This window comes from Clarias gariepinus, chromosome 22 (genome assembly GCF_024256425.1).
Source record: "Clarias gariepinus isolate MV-2021 ecotype Netherlands chromosome 22, CGAR_prim_01v2, whole genome shotgun sequence".
In the NCBI taxonomy this organism is placed as follows: Eukaryota; Metazoa; Chordata; class Actinopteri; order Siluriformes; family Clariidae; genus Clarias; species Clarias gariepinus.
In genome coordinates, this window is record NC_071121.1 from 24,510,390 (window position 1) to 24,524,404 (window position 14,015).

At 39.0% G+C, this 14,015-nt stretch overlaps 1 protein-coding gene across 2 annotated transcripts in view; it reads left to right on the forward strand.

The window, feature by feature from the left end:
• The first annotated feature begins 1,658 nt into the window (after positions 1–1,658).
• LOC128510392 (cyclin-dependent kinase-like 5) overlaps positions 1,659–14,015 on the forward strand; it is an 83,516-nt gene continuing 71,159 nt past the window's right edge. For both annotated transcript variants that reach the window (XM_053482645.1, XM_053482647.1), the window contains exon 1: positions 1,659–1,803. The gene's annotated coding sequence lies outside the window, so the exon portion shown is untranslated. The remainder of the gene's footprint in view (positions 1,804–14,015) is intronic.

The following is a 14,015-nucleotide window of genomic DNA, read 5'->3' on the forward strand; positions in this document are numbered from 1 at the left end:
GTAGTAGTAGTAGGCCTTGCATTGAATAGTATTGGTAGTAGCAATTATAGTGATTATTATTAATTACATCATCAACAACAACAACAATACTACTACTACTACCAATAATAATAATAATCAGTCATCATCATCATCATCCACATCGTCATAATCATTATCATTTTGCAGATGGATGTATTATTACTACTTTTTCCTTATTATTATTATTATTATTATTATTATTATTATATAATTTTAGTAGTAATACCAATTTGTCCCTGATGATGATGATGGTAATTGTGTATTGCTAATGTTGTTATTTTATAGTATGTTTGGCAAACTTGCCATTACCCTAAATATTGATTATAATAACAATAATGATAATAATAATTATTATTATTACTATAATAATAATAATAATTTTGATTATTATTGTTATTATTATTAGTAGTAGTAGTCGTAGTAGTAGTAGCGATGGTAGTAGCAATGATAGTAAATATTATCATTACTATTATTATTATCATCATTATTATTATCAATACTACTACTACTACTACTAATAATAACAACAACATTTATTATTAGACTTATTATTGTTATTGTTTGCTCATTAATATCATTAATACTACTAGTAGCATTTGTCTCTGATGATGATGATGATGATGATAATGTATTGCATTGTGTTTGACTTGCTATTACAATTTATCTTAAGAATTATTATTATTATTATTAGTAGTAGTAGTAGTAGTAGTAGTAGTAGCAGTGCTTGTATTAATAGTAATGATACTAACAACAATACTAACAACGACAACAACAACAATAATAATAATAATGTTCAGGATTATTTTTGCTATTGTTTTATTATTATTATTATTATTATTATTATTATTATTATTATCATTATCATTATTATTATACTTAAAGATGAACAACAACAACAATAATCATCATCATTTTCAGACTTATTATTGCTATTGTTTGGTTATTATTATTATTTCGTATTAGTAGTAGTAGTAATTTGTCCCTGACGATAATGTTTATTGTTGCTAATATTAATATTAGTAGTAGTAATTATAATTATAACTATTATTATTATTGCTAACAACAACAAAAACGTTAATAATAATAATAATAATAAGAAGAAGAAGAAGTTTTTTTTGCAGACTATTGTTTGCTTATTATTATCATTAATATTAGCAGAAGTGGTAACTTGCCCATGATGATGATGGTGCATTGTTGTTGCTGCTGTTGTTTTTATTGTTATTATTATTATTATTATTCCTTCTCTTACTGTTACTCCTTAGAGCTGCTATTACTTTTTAGGTTTTTTCCCCACCTGGCAGAAGAAGAAAAAACAATTCACGTCCAAACTCAAATAATTTCTTTTCTTCGATCATGAAAAGAAGAACACCACCAACAACAACGACAATAATAATAATAATAATAATAATAATGAGGGAGCCCGCGCGCTTCTCTCGCCAGAACTCTATTTTGACAGGTTCAGCCGAAGAGACGTAACCATGGAGCCCATGTCCCGCCCCCTAGCGGCCGACCCGGGTGCGGGGGTTGGTCGGTTAGCGCAGAGGCGTGCGCGTGCGGACCGCGGCGCTCCGTCCTGATTGGACGGCGGCGCGTCGCTCAGAATAACTGTTGCTATCAGCTCTCGAGCGCGACGCGAACTGCGCGTGAGGCTCCTGAAGTGTGCAGTAGCGGCGGCGGTGAGACGGTGAGAGCGGAGGAGATGTGGAGACGCGATGCTGTACTGCGAGCCGCAGGACTGAGAGATCAGATCAGATCAGCACTCTGAATCCTACAGCACGATGAGTGAGTATGCGTTCCCCTTCTTTCTCTCTCTCTCTCTCTCTCTCTATTTCTCTCTCCAGCATGGTTTTATTTATATGCTTTATCCTCTGGGGCTGAAATATCCTGCAGAATGATGATCGCGTGCAGAATGGTGCATCATTATTATGATTATTATTATGATTATGATTATGATTATTATTATTATTATTGATTACATTATGAATGTGTGTTTTTCCTCCCCTTCCCATCCTCACCGATTGAGTAGGCTGGTGTTACTGACGCACTTAACAGCACTTTGCGTAGCCATACATAATACTTATAATAACAATAATCCTAATTGATATCATAAATCATTCATTTTGACATTCTGTGCTGTGTAGGTGTGTGAGATCACACCTGTATGAAGAGTCAGGTTGTTTCTGCATGTGCCTGGTCGTTGCAGTGTAATACTGCTGCTCAGCACAGTCTCACACCTACGCACTTCCAGCCTATTGCGTCGCAAACCAAAACAGAGTTGCAACACTGAACCGACTCTCTGACTCAACTGCATCTGATTCACAGCCTGCCTGGCCTGTTCAACACACAAAAAAATAAAAAATAAAAAAATAATAATAATGTGGGGAAAGTGATGAAGCTCAAATCGAACCGAGCCCCGCGTGGGATGCCTGGAGGTCACGATGACATCATGCACTGTATTTCACTCGACCGTGGAGGAGAAGGAGGGTAAAGATACAGTAACGGACCTTGCTTCAGCACATGAATCCCAGCCAAAGCCCACAAGGTGTAATTAGGCTGTGAGATGACTGCTGCGGTGACTCACAGTCCAATCATTAAGAAGCAAACCGAAAAAGTCGTACGCGTCAAACCTGAAAAGCCGCCTTTGGAGACATCTTAGAATTAACGAAAAAAAGAAAAAAAAAAAACTTTGACACAGCTTTTCTTCTGGGTGAGAGAAACATCTCAAGGAGACATGAACGCCAGTGGTGGTTTAAATGGTTCAGGCTGTGGGTTACTGGGTTACTGAATGGAAGGTTGGGGGTTTAAACCCTAGCGTTGCCATTGTTATGCCTTATCTGCTCCTGGGGCGCTGTATCCTGGCTGACCCTCCGCTCTAACCCCAGCTTCCTAACTGGTATATGAGAAAAAATATTTCACTGTGACAAGTAAATAAATAATTTAATTAATACTCCTTAGGCAAGTATTGTGTTATAATTATATATATATATATATGGATTCGATTCTCGCCTCAGGTCTGTGTGCGTGGAGTTTGCATGTTCTCCCTGTGCTTGGTGGGTTTCCTCCGGGTGCTCCGGTTTCCTCCCACAGTCCAAAGACATGCAGATTAGGCTAATTAACGGCCCCCCCATAGTGTGTCGGTTTGTATATGTATGTGTGCCCTGCGATTGATTGGCACCTGGTCCTGATGTTCCCCTCCTCATGCCCTAAGTATCCTAGGATGGGCTTTAGGCCACCCGTGACCCACAGGATTAAGCCGTATAGATGATGAAATGAGATGTGATGAGGCTTGTATTGTCTCACATGTTCCTATGCTGCTCTTGATCTCTGGAGTCGAATCAAGCTAGATGTGTGGCCAAACCTGTTAATTATTGAATTCAGTTTTTTCAATCAGGCCCTTATCCCCAGTGAAGGGCAATCTTAATGCTTCAGCATACCAAGACATCTTGGACAATGCTATGCTTCCAACTTTGTGGCAACAGTTTGGTGGTAGACCCTTCTCTATTCCAATATATATGACTATAAAGACATGGTTTGGAAGAAATTGACAGAGTCCTGACCTCAACCCTATTGAGCACCTTTGGGATGAACTGGAACGGAGATTGTGAGCCTCCAACGGAGGAGTTTACCTTTAATAAGCAGAAATGCAGTAGGAACCCGGTAGTGTGTTACGGTGTTGAAAAAGAAATCCCGAAATCAGTCAGCATCAAAAGTGGGAAAAAAAAGGTGCACGTACACTTCTGCTCTTCTTCTTCGCCGATCAGCACTGCTTGTGTGGTGTTTTGCACAATGAGGACCGGCGCCAAGAATCATTTTGAACCTATTTGTGCTGCTGTTATATAAGGCAGAAGGATGATTCATCGATTAAACTTAAGTTAGTAAGGGTTTTTTTTCCTCTTCCTACTTGGCCTTTGCTTTTGTAAAGGGTTATCGTTAAGAAGCAAACATGTATTCACATTTTCAAAGCTGTTATTTGAAACGCTATTATCAGTGTATCTTTGATATACATGCAAAAAATCAGAATGTGATTTTTTTTTCGTTTCTTGACATGTAGATTTCTTGCAGTATGCACTGACTAGGTATTTAAAAAAAAACACATCAGATCAGCCATAACATTATGAACACCCACCTAATATTGAGTAGGCCCATCTTTTGCTGCCTGAACTTTCAAGGCATAGACTCTACTAGACCACTAAAGGACTGTGGCACCAAGCCATCAGCATTAGATCTTCCTGTAAATTTTGAGGGGGAGCCTCTATGGATCTGACTGTTTTTTTTAGCACAATTAGATTGAGATATTTGGAGAATCGTATAGGCCAAGTCAAACTCAACAAACTCATTGTTGTGCTCCTTAAATCACTCTTCTGTCATTTTTGCACTGTGTCAGGATGCATTATTCTGCTGAGTCCACTTGCCATTAGGGAATATTGTTGCCATAAAGTGGTGTACATGGTCCTCGGTAACGTTTGACTAGGTGATACGGGTAAGAGTGACATCCACATGAATGATAGGACCCAAGGTTTCCCAGCAGAACATTGCACAGAGCATCAACCTGCTTCTGACTGCTATTCCTTTTTCCCATAGTGCACCCTGGTCCTTTTTTTTCCCCATCCACAGCAATGTGTGTATACATATATACTATGTACTGCGCCCATAGAATAAGTTAAAATAAGTTGCAGCCAGATGATGCTAATCATTAGACCTTGTTTCAGGTGTGTGTTAAGACATAAGCAGTGGTCTTAGAAAAACAATTGTTGCTGCTCATCAATCTGGAGAAGAATGTAAAACCATTTCCATACAATTTCCAGTTCACCGTTATACAGTGAGAATGTACAGAATTATTTACCGATGGAAACAGTTCAAGACAGTTGCCAATCTTCTTGGTAGTGGACGTCCCACACCTCTGACTCAAAGGTCAGATGCTCGTGCAATGCTTAGAGTAATACAGAGCTACATCTCAGATCTTACAGGCCTCACTGAGCATGTTAAATGTCAAAGTTAATGACAGCACAATTAGAAGAAGACTAAAAAAGTACAGTTTGTTTGAAAGGGTTGTCGGAACAAAGCCTCTTCTGTCTAAAAAGAACATGGACGAACCAATATGTCCCATGAACAGATGAGACCAAAGTGAAGTTGTTTGGCCTTAATGCCAGTGCCATGGGATGACCTAGCCAAAGTCCAGACCTCAACCCAATTTAAATACTGTGATGAGAGCTTAAGAGAGCTGTGCGTCACAGAATGCCCAAAAGCTTAAAACAATATGGCCCAAAACAATTTCTAAAAAACAATTTCAGATTTGAGAAATTAAAAAGCTGATCTGATTATGCAGTATCCTGCTAAATACGGCCTTCATGATGCTGCCCTTTTTGTTAGTGCTTGTGCTCAAGAGATACATGTAAAACCTCAGGACCTGAGTATCTTCTGCATCCAGGCTACTCAAAAGGTTTATTTCAATAAAAGCCTTGTTCCCTTTGCAGTATTGCTACTTAACCAACCTCGCTGAATCCAGATTGATGGATGTAGCTCTTCTTTTGTTATATTAATGAAAGCACTTCAACTTGAAATAAATTTAGAAACCTAAAGTAGTCTATACCTCATCAAAGGGGAAGGACCTAGTCCTTTTATTTTAATGGGTAATACATTCAGTCTACAGCCTAGTTGTTATTAAATTAGGGCTGTTTATTGCCAAGCTCGACAAATTATCCTCTTTTAGCCAGTGTCTTCAAGTTTTACTCAAGTATCCTTTACGAAACAAATGGACGTTGCTCATCTTGGTTTCTTATTCTTTATCTATTTTGCCTGGATTTGCCTCTGTTATTTAATCGAATTTATTAGTAATATATATGATTTTTTAAATAGAATATCACTGCGAATAGATGAATAGATTTAGGATCAAATATTACAGGTCATACTGCATTAATGTCTGTCTCAGTTGTGAACACTAAACAGAGTCGGAGTGGAGTTTATTAAATACACAAAAGGTTAAGCATCTAAAAAGTGATTTACAGTCATTAGATCACAGTGTACTGTAGGTTATACTACGTTGAAACCAAAGAGGTACAAGGGTATTCCGAATGCACAAATGCAGTGCAGAGATGGAGACGGAGAGAATTGACTAGAGTAATAGAATATACTTGGAAATGAATTGGGATCCTTTGCTAAAGTAACTGTTTCTGTGGAGTCGTTCATATCCTCTTCATCCAACTTAACTTCCTCTGGGTTCCTCCGGGTTTCCTCTTACCCTCCAGAAACCTGCTGGTAGTCGGATTGAGTGTGGTCAGCATGGTTTGGATTGATGGTTCCCAACAGTCCAAAGACATGCAGGTTAAACTAATTGGCGTTTTCTAATTGTGTGAATGAGCTGTTGTGATAGATTGTCACCCAGTCCAGGGTGTGTACCCTGCCTAGTATCCTGAGTCCCCTGAGGAATGGCCCCAGACCTCCAGTGACCCTGTACAGTTTAAGCGGTATAGAGAATGAGTGAGTGCCGGTTACTCTGTCAGTAATACAGATGTTGGCCAAGAGAGAGTCACATCAGGTAAAGTAGGCCCGGGTTCTGTACTGGATAGAAAGCTGGGTAGTTGGGTAATGCTGATTACTGGCAGCACAGGGCATCTACGTTGGCATCTTTTGAGCCTGTTCTGTAGGTAAGGTCTGAATTTAAAAAGCATGAAGAATAAATAATGGCCATCATTTCTGTTAAGAATTAATGCTTTTGGAACCTCTTCCATATTCTAACTGTCTGATTGTGAGCCACTCGTCCAGGGCTGCTCTTTTATTTTATTGTGTTTTGTAAAAGGCTGTTATTCCTAAGATCTTTTATGGCACTGAGAAAGAATGGCAAGGACAGATCATGGTAGCATGAGATAGTGGTTCTTCTTTAGACAGTAACGATAGCATTACGGCTCTGAAATGAACCCTCTTATCAAGTGGTATCAATCGTTAGCAAACCCCGGGACATTGGAACTCATTGAAAGTAGGGAGTCGTGGCCAGTTAATTGCCGCTTTTAATTTCCCCTTATCAATATACACAGCTTGAGAGCAGAGAATACATCAAAGGAAACACAGTAGATGGTGGGTTTGTAGCACTCACACTTTTAGCTTGGCATACAGACGGTCTTACATAAGGTACTGGAGCATGTAGCACACACACATACACACAGGAGACAAGTATTTCTTTTGACGTTTATTAGTTTAATATGTTCTCTATGTAATGTTCCATCCACCAATTTAGCATATGTCTAAGGATTTTGTTAACAACCATTGGGGAAAATGGATGTGCGTAGTGCTCAGAGATGTTAGTAACAGTACTATTTTTGAATGCAAATTAGTGTTGAAGTACTGCAAATGTCTGTCCTTTTACCTTATTTAAAGTGGTAGGTCCTAAGGGTCATGTGTAATGCTAATTTATTTAATTTACTGAAATTTAGGCAACTTCAGTTAGTGTGGGATGGAAAAAAAGGACAACAACCTAAAAAGCATACGACTACCAGGGAGATCAAGTGCTGTTCTTTACTGTACAGTAAGTGTTGCTGCATGGCTTGAAAATCAGGTAGCGCTTACTGTACTTGTCCATGCATGAAGCACTGGGTGAAAAATTAACCACATACTCCTAAAGACTGTAAGGGAGCAGTTGCACCAGTTTGCTTCACCCTAGACAAATCTTGATACACAGGAAGCATATTAAGGCATTTTCTTATCCAGTTCTTTGCAAAACTTTGTTTTGCAAAGTTGAACTTTCCAGGAATTCCTTTTTTGCTGAGTTTTATGTGGGATATCCACGAGAAACTGAGTGCTGCATCCTTTTACGGTGGCTGGATGACTAGCAAAGGTACAGTATAGCCTCACGGTGGATTATTGGATAATAATGAATCCCAAGAAAGAACAACAAGTGATTAGCAGAAGCACCCAACTAATGTGAGTAGCAGACTTGAATAGTTGATGTTCTAAGCAGATGTTTGTTCACTTGACTACATCCTGGTTGATTAACTTCCCATTGATTCTGAATCGATCAATGCACATTGCAGTTTTCTTGTTTCAAAGACAGCAGTTGCTCATGTAATGATCCCACCACTTTATAAAAGGGTTGTGCGAATGCTGTAAATACCTACCTAAAATATCACTGGAAAACTTCAGTTGCGCCATTTGTGAAAATTCTTATAGTTAAATAGATTAGGATGAAGTAATCCCTTGGCTTGCTTCTGGTAGCCAGCAGTTTTGCAGGTGAGATTCAATGCACGTTACATCAGAAACCTCATGCAATTCCCAGAGGAGACTGGTGATTCTCTGCGTATGTTGTGAACCGGCTTTCATTTTCCTTCAGGCTTTCCCTACGCATTGTGCATATACAGCTGTCTGGAGTTCCACTGAGCCCAATATCATCCTGTGATTGGGAGGAACTTCTGTAGCTGGGACTCAAACACTGGAAATCTGATGGGAAATCATCTTTACCACCAATTCTGATGGGGGTTGTTGGTGTCTTTCATGGTGACCTCACTCATAGGGCACAAGGGATTTGGTTTGCCATAGTTGCTGGTATCCTGTGGACTTTACAGTCATGAGACATCAACCTAAGGGTTTTCTTAGCGACTTTACCGAATTCTTATGGAAGGAGTGTCCAGGACCACCTTTCCAGAGACTTGTAGAATGTCCATTGTTGCCCCAGCATCATTTTTTAACAGATTATCCGCTTATGTTCAGCATAGAAATGCATCCGATTAAGGGAAAGAGTCTACTTATATTATTATTATTGTTATTATCAGTGTTGGTTAGGACGGTTGTGGCTGTGGGCTGCTAATTAGTCAACCCCGAGTTATCAGTGTTGGGCCCCCAGGAAAGTCTTTGACCCTACGGCCATACAAAATCATTTTGCTGTTGCCGGTCCCAAAGGCGTCAGTGGAAAGCAAAGCGAAGTGAGTTTACATGTTTGTTTTTTTTCTGGGTTTTTGTTTTTTTGTAAAAGACATAGCACCATGGGCCACAAGAATGGTAGCAAGAAGCAAAGGGAGCCGTTTTCTGTTTAATTTTTTAAGTAGCCGGTGCCAAGAGGAATCATTAATTAGGGTTATGTGAGGTTTAATGTTTCAGATTTGACTTCATTTACATGTCTAAATGTTTTGTTTTTATTGGAAATATTTTTAGGTGGATGGAAAGGTTTATCTCCATTTACATTATTTCCTATTGCCTCCAGAACGGATTAAATCCGTATGCTCTGGTACCGCTGGATTTGCTATAGAAAAAATGACCAAACCCACTGCTGAATCTGCTCTACAGTACGGAAGGAAAAAAAATAGCTTATCGTACTATTTTCAGCTTAAGTAATCAACTTATTCACCAGTGATGAACATAATTAGACTGTATGTTTCAGTGGACATCCTCAGGGACCTCCTGATACAATATCATCATGATACCTCGATTTATATTACAATTCTATAAGTATCACGATTTTATAAATATGCAGAATCGATGTTTATTTTTTTCCGCTTGTTTTGTTACAATTCTAAACACCCAGTATGCTGTGCTGCCTGCCAGTGTGGGAATAGTTTAGAGTGCACCACCTGTAGGATTATACAGGAACTGCAACATTTCACCACCACAAACGTGAACGTATAAATTAAGAATGAATTTTTGAAATTCCTTCCTGGAGTCAGTGTGGCGACACGAAAGAATCACTGTATATCACTAAATCGATTTTTTCCCCCATCTTTAATGTTTATGCACTATTTAAACGTAGCTAGCATTAACAAACTAGATTAGTTGCCTTGAAGTAAAGGGTGGATTTTGTTTCACTTATTGTTTTTGTACAGCTGTACAGTCTTCACTGCTTTTTAAGAACAACATCTTGAGTTTGAGCTGTAATTTTTCACTCACCTGGTGTTGCCTGGAGACGTTTCTTTTTCTCACCTACCCGGCATTTGCTACATTAAAACTGCTAACAGTGAACTCCATGTGCTGAGTTTTATGTTTTATCCTGTGTAGGCTGCTTGGATTGTAGGAAGATGCTGTGTTTCCTCCTCTTGATACAGTCGCTTGTGAAAAGCATCCACATTGCTGTTAGTTTTATAGTTCGAGTCTGTTTGTTAGCATTGAAATGTGCACCGGTAGTAATGGAACTTGGGATCAGATGTGATGAGCACAATGTCAGAATGATAGCGACACATTTAGAATTATACGCCATTCTCCATATTTAAAATACAGCCTTTATAGCATACGTAGTGAAAATATTGCTGGGTTGATTGCATGGCTCCCACTAGGGGGAAAAGAAAAACCATGAACTCATTGGATTTCACTTTTACTACTGGTTTCCTTTTTTATGTTTTTCTTAATTTTTATAAATGGGTAGCTTTTTAGATGCATAATGGAAAATGGAATATTTGATTATATGAGCCACTTAAAAAAATAAAAATCAGCTTATTCTGTAGATCATTTGAATAAATAAGCTTTTAAGCATTCTTTGTTTTGCACTAAAACACACACACATATACAGAGACCTAGCAAATGCATCCATTTGATAAAATAGGAAAGAATATTATTGGATTATTCTTATCAGAGGCAAAACTTGGGATCGTTGGTTCTGATAAAGAACCGTGCCGTAAAAAAAAACAAAAAAAAACATTGGCATGCCTTCTGTCAGAGCTGATTCACCACCGGCTCTCTCGCGGCGAGCGATGCTGTGCCTCTGGACGGTGCGAACGAGCAGCATCGTGTTCTTCCGCCGCCTCAGCGACAGCAGCCCACATCGCCTGGCGAGGGGTCGATGCTGAATTCGGTCCTTAAAGTGGCAGGAGATATAAAGAGACACATAGACTCGCACGTAAACATTTTATTACAATACGACTTGACATTTTCAGAGCAATTAAGCTCATTTGAGTCGATTAGTTCTGTTTTATGTACATCTGTGTGTGTGTGTGTGTGTGTGTGTGTGTGTGTGTGTGTGTGTGGGTGTGTGGGTGACATCAAAGACAGTTGAGATTCGGTTGCTGCTTGTGGGTTTGACAACATAATAATTTTTTACACTAATCTGAATGCCTTTTAGTAACTCGCTTTACCTTGCTCTCGCGCATAATTATGACAGCCAGAATGAAAAGTTAAAGCAAAAAAAAAAGAATGTCGAATTATATAATTATTACAAATTGTCTAAATGCTGATAATTTTTATATTATTATTAATTAACGTCTTTTATGGCTTCAGTTTTGAAGTGATTTAGCTCTCATCATCCCATACATCACTGACTAGCCGAGCCGAGTCGCATCACTGACACAGCACGACCGGCAACATTGCATTATGGGACTTTAGGTTCAATCTTTGCAACCCCACAGCAAAGTCTACACAGAATTAAATTTTTTTGTTTGCTAATATGACATCCTGTATAATTTATAACATTCTATTTTAATTCAATTTAATTCTCTAACATTTTGTAAAAATTTTTAATTCCCAGCTAAAACTTTAAAATTTAACATTTTTATTTTATTTTTCATTAAAACATTTTTAGTTTACTTGTACTTTCTATTGCAATTTATTTAATCATAGTAAAATCTTTTTATTTTAGGTCACAAGGTGTCGTATAAGCATTTCACTGCATATCATACTTGTGTATGTGACCAATAAAATTAGAATTTGGATTTCAGTGGTACCTCGGCATACGAGTTTAATCCGTTCGGCAGGCGAGTTCTTAAGGCAAAATTTTGTATTGTGAAACACGCATTTTCCCATAGGAAATAATTTAAATGCAGATAATCTGTTTCAGCCACCCAAAAATGTTACCAGTATTACCAATTTCTGAAGCTATTTATATTTTTGCATATAAAAACAATCAAAACATTTAGAAAATACATGTAAAGGAAGTAAAATATGAAATAAATAGATATTAAATCTCACTTAACCTTCATTTATGGTTCCTCTTAGAACCGGCTGTTTTAAAAACCAAACTGAAAGTGTCTCCCTTTTCTTCTTGCTACCGTCCTTTCCAACATCCCTGGGACCCCTGGTGCTATGTCTTCACTAAATGTTGCACAAAATGCAAAATAAACCTACAGAACATAATGAAAACTTGCGTCACATGACTTATCAAAACACAGAAAATGCTTTAAGTTTTTAAGCGACTTTCGGACGTACGCGCGACTTATACCGTCTAACCTATGCAGAGTCAGTGCGGTGGCAGTACTGGCGTAGTGATTACGTTTACAATCTTTTCATGCGAAATATTAAACATAATAGTTTTTTGGGCGGCCCTCATAGAAGCTATAAGATAGTTGTGTTGCACAACGTCTGCACTGTGAGCGCAGATCCACATTACAGCAAACTCGGGCACGATTCAAACCAAATAAGAAAGCCAACTTTACCTAAACCTGGAAGTGGGCCACTATTTATCAGCTCCGTACATCTCTTCTAGTATTTGCATATGCACAAACAATAAAGTAGGTGGACAGGTGAGAGGGTCGCTTATGACATTTTCTCCCAAATATCACTCGTCTTGGACGAAGGTCACCTTCCTCGTACCCTTCTTCGCTTCGTGTGCCTTTAAAAACCAGCTAGGAGCGTACCACCACCTGCTGTATTGGAGAAAGCGTGGTTGCGCAAGTGTACTCGGAATGATACAGAACAATTTTATTAACCATGTGAAATTGGTGTGGGGTCGAGAAAGGGGAGAACAAACATACAAGAGCATGGCACCAAGCAACCAGTCGTCCCCTAAATGTTACTGGAAAAATCCTTTAACAATTGTCGCTTGCCTTCACTGATGTAGAGGGACGGCAGCTACAGACAGGAACGCTGCTTTGTGTCTTTCCTTGACGGTCATCTGGACATGATCGCGACTCAAAGGGTCAGACGTTTCTAAAGATCATTTTTAATAGCTTGTTATTGCTTCGTCGCATCTTTGTTCTACATTTCCCTAGCTCTCTGCTGCTGAGAAGACGTCTCGTCTGAAAAACTATCGCTGTCTGCGGTTCCACTGTTTGCGGGATATTTGTTTTATGGTAAATTAAGAGATTTATACACTCAGGTGTGCAGGATGAACGCATTTTTAAGATATATATTTTTTCCAATTTCTGGTGTCCTTAAGCGCCAACTCGTGCCTCACATTCACTCCTCGTAGACGCAGACGAGCCTCCGGATGCCTCTGCAGAGATTGAGCAGACTGGAACGGAATCACCTGACGGTTTCTCTGAGTCAGAGTTGCGCAATGGTTTTCATTCAGCAGTGACCTTAAAGCCCTGGCATACACTCGCAATTCATGAAGAGGCATGTTTACCACCGTCAGGAAGCAAAAAGAAGAGGAGGGGTGTGTGTGTGTGTGTTTTAATCTGCTTTTGGATTGAGAGAGACAAAAATGCAGCAGTGCTGGAAATGACTTTTAAGTTTTTGGATGAGAAATAAAAAGAAGAATGCACAGTTTTGTCGTTTGATGGTTTGAAGAGGAATTCCTCTCTTTGAAGCAGTTTCTGGAAAACAAGTGGAAACAGAAGCTAGCCCAGAAATTCCACCTCTATTTCTCCCATTTTGGGGGAAACTGATCAAGGATGAGCTAATTTTTGTTCTTAACAAGTGTTTTATTTCTCTTATACCACAGCAGTTTGCTAGTCACCACAGCGTTGCCTCTGACTGAGCACTGACACTGGAGACTCCTTTCATATAAAAACAACAACAACACTTTAATGTGGTTACATTTTCTGAAAAATGTTCCATTCCAAATCTTTGGTTAGATTAATGTGGACTGATACAGGACTGATGGTGTTGTAATGGTTTAGCTCCGTCACCTTACACCTCCTGGTCCTGGTTCGATTCCCGTCTTGGGGTCTGTGTGCATGGAGTTTGCATCCGTGTACTCCAGTTTCTTCCCACAGTCCATAGACAATTTATGCTAATTGGCGTTCCCAAATTGCCCGTAGCGTGTAAATATTGACCGGAGATCCCGCCACGGTTGTAAAAATGAGGATAAATAAATGGTCACCATTGGTTGGATTACAGAGGTTCCTAGATGGATGGTTGGATGGACT